Source organism: Myzus persicae, unplaced genomic scaffold, assembly GCF_001856785.1.
Source record: "Myzus persicae strain clone G006 unplaced genomic scaffold, MPER_G0061.0, whole genome shotgun sequence".
In the NCBI taxonomy this organism is placed as follows: Eukaryota; Metazoa; Arthropoda; class Insecta; order Hemiptera; family Aphididae; genus Myzus; species Myzus persicae.
Genome location: NW_019100593.1, coordinates 100,870 through 104,285, shown reverse-complemented (window position 1 = coordinate 104,285; position 3,416 = coordinate 100,870). Strand labels below are relative to the sequence as shown.

General features: G+C 33.8%; 1 pseudogene; it reads right to left on the bottom strand.

Annotated features, from left to right (window-relative positions):
• Nucleotides 1-1,802: 1,802 nt before the first annotated feature.
• Nucleotides 1,803-3,063, bottom strand: LOC111035706 (annotated as a pseudogene).
• Between the last annotated feature and the right edge of the window lie 353 nt (nucleotides 3,064-3,416).

Here is a 3,416-nt window from a genome sequence, read left to right as displayed (position 1 = left end):
AACTTAAGGTGTTGGATATCAGAGTCAGATATCAACATCATAATATATTTGTGTGATGTAGAAATATCCATGCAATTGTATATAGATAAATTACTGATTTAAATATTGATTTCGAAAAAATAAAACTAATAATTAGTGATTTTTAAATTAAAACGATATTGAACTTTGTTGTATTATTTATGTAAATCGAGTTATCAATAATTGTCGATATCGTACAAAATATATTGTAATTAAACGTTTTAGATTTTTTCCCATTCATTTCAGAGCTGTAAGTTTATGTATGTTATTGTTATGTATACACGAATTTCAATAATATTAGGTAAGTATTATGAACATTAATGTTAGGCACGTGTTTCAACAAAATTACGTGTTGACGTGATGTACGCGACTGTTGAATAGGTACCACTTATACCTACCGTAAACGTTTATTTTAAAACTCACTGAAACCAATCGTAAACGTCAATTTTTTTCATTTTTCTCACATTTAATGTTTTGTCGAAACTGTTGGCTGCCTATATACCTACATAGAACTGAATGATATATGTGTATTACACTGAACCCCTTAAAAATCGTTACTGTTTCGCACTAGTAATAATATATTATATATAAATGACGTCCCGTTGCTGTGCTCATTTTTCCAAGAGTATATTACTCACGACCCTCGAAAGTGTCGAAACGGTCATGTCATTATGTGACCTTGAATTTGGGCACACTTGGACCGACAGTTGTGCAAAAAACCGTGACCGGCGTCCAGAGTCTGATTTATGTATTTTCTAGAATTATTTGAGGCACATCGAGTGAGGACATTTTCTACTCATATAATGTACATAATATTATATTATGATTTAATGAATAGTTAGTTAGGTATGATGAAAATTTGTTTTTGTTTTTATCAATGTGTGTTTTGTACTTACATTTCAAAACAGCATGCGCACTTGTACTACAGTTTTATACTTTTATCCAGACTTTTATCATTAAAATAATAGAATACATTGAATCATTGTCATGATCTTTTAAGTTAATGCCGGAGTTGGAACGTTACTGGTTTGTTGTAAAGCGTTAAAGCTACAGCTGCTACAACCCCCCCCCCCCCACCATAAAAGGTAGCTCGCTATAGATATTTTTTTCAAATGTTGTGCTCTGCTTCTAACGCTGTTGCTTAAATTTAAAACTCTGCTTTTAAGCTTCATTTTATTATATGTTCTGATTGAAAATTGGTCTCTTAAAGTATGCGCCTAGATCTAATTTAAAGAAACAATCCCCCAAAGTTTAAAATCAAAGAACTTTTACGGCTCCAAAACCAGACATTGAACAACTGCACTGTAAAATCAATTCATTTATCACTCCAATAAAATTCAAATTCAAAAAATAGTTAACCTTTAATCTTCATAATAGGTAATGAAACAGTCGTTCACTAATAATTCTATTAGTACTAAATATCCATAAAAATAAAGATGTTTATTTTTTCAACTACAAAAATAACAATATGCACAACAAAACATCAGTTAATCAGTCCTTTGGTGGAATCAATCCACCAATCCGTTAAAAACTGAGACTTGATCGAAACGAAGATCAATGTATCTTAGGAAAACCGTAGTCGGACCTGAATACGGCGTGCTTGAGTACCTACAACGTCTGTTGCAACCAACGTTCAAATTTCACCAAAAAGACAAGGATAACTTAAAGTAGAGATAACTTATAGCCGTTTGTAGGAGAAACCGATATAATATGTTACTTGATTTCCCATCGACATGGAGTACGCGTGATGAGATCCACGCACTGAAGTTTTGTGAGCTACACGTTTCTGCAGTCACATGTGGTAACTTGTGTAACTTGCAGTAACTTGTGGTGGGAGAATTCACGTGACATTTGAATTCCCACAATCGGCTACCTCTACCTTGAGGTACCCTTTTTCGTTTGGAGTCAATGTGTACGTGATTGGCCTCGTACGTTGGTTGCAACGGACGTTGTAGGTACACACGCATGCGGTGCTCAGGTCCGGACACTTGGCCGGGTGTGTAGAGTTCGCCGAATGTTCTTCGATGATCGTTGCACCAGTGTAATCGCAATTGGCGTTAATCACTTTCACTTTTACTCCGACGTCTATAACCATAGTGTCTTGGTATCCTTCACAAACGCATGCGCAAAGCCTGATGGCATCGGGTGGGAAGTTCACATTTGTAATCTTATCAGCATACATATACACATCAGCCTTACACAAATGTTTGGTTCTCAATTCCGGGAACTTTACACCTATCGAAATGTAAATATGTGTTGATTATATTATTATTACGAGACTAATTCAGAACTCAGAATCATAGGCAGGCTCAACGTTTTATTCCAATTGGCTCAGCGAATATTTGCTATGACTGTTCATACCAGCCCTTTCAAATTCAACCAAGCCTGGAGTCAGATAACGCCGTCAAATCAAATTAAAGGGTCCAGTCAAGCTATGTAGTCTGACCAAAAAAAGAACACTCTCCTAATCATATCAACAGTTTTGCAGGTTAATATTGTTTCTATAACCTAACCACCTCTATACCCTCCTAAAACTGACTACTGCCGGGTATCTATGTATTTCAGTTTATATTTTAAGCAATATTACTATCGCATGATGAAATTAAAGTAAAAAATCATAAATAGGTATGTATTTGTAACTAACCTAAGATCTCGAGCGGGTCCCGAAATTTTCCTTCACCACGTTTTGTGTTTTTGTGAATTCCGTCTGAACTGTGTTCCATCGGACACTGACATTCTTCTCCTAAAACAATAACCGAACGTTTATACAGCGTAAATATTGTATGATACCTTTTTTGTTATACACCAAATTAAGTAAGAAAATATATCTTCGTTAAAATCGTTAGATTATTGTCAAAACAATTTAGTTTTAGAACTAATTACCATTTAACGAGATAGGATGACCGACTATCTACTGTTTCAGCAATAATAGTGCCAACATGACTTTGAACATCACTTCTGTATATCTTGAAAGCATAATGCCAGCTCATTTAGTGCTCTTACAGTTAGAAGAAACCGATAAAATATCGAGTAACTCACGTTAACTGGACACAGATAACAGGATCGGTTATATATGAACGATTTGAGAATTAATTATCTGAAAACGATAATTATTGGTATTATTAAAACACGTTACTATAGTGTCAATATTTTCAAACATATAGGATATATTGGCCGTATTAATTACTATAGGAAGTCTTGTAAAGTACTCGAGTAAAAGTATTCAAATACTTTTTAAGTACTCAAATACCTGTCCTATTTAGACAGAGTATATTTTGAAATATTATTTCTAACTACCCATAAATGTGTTTAGGTCCAATGAAAAAAAAAAGAAAATTTATGATAGAAACCTAATGAATTGTTTTATTGTGAATTTTTATACTCAGTTGAAAATTCTA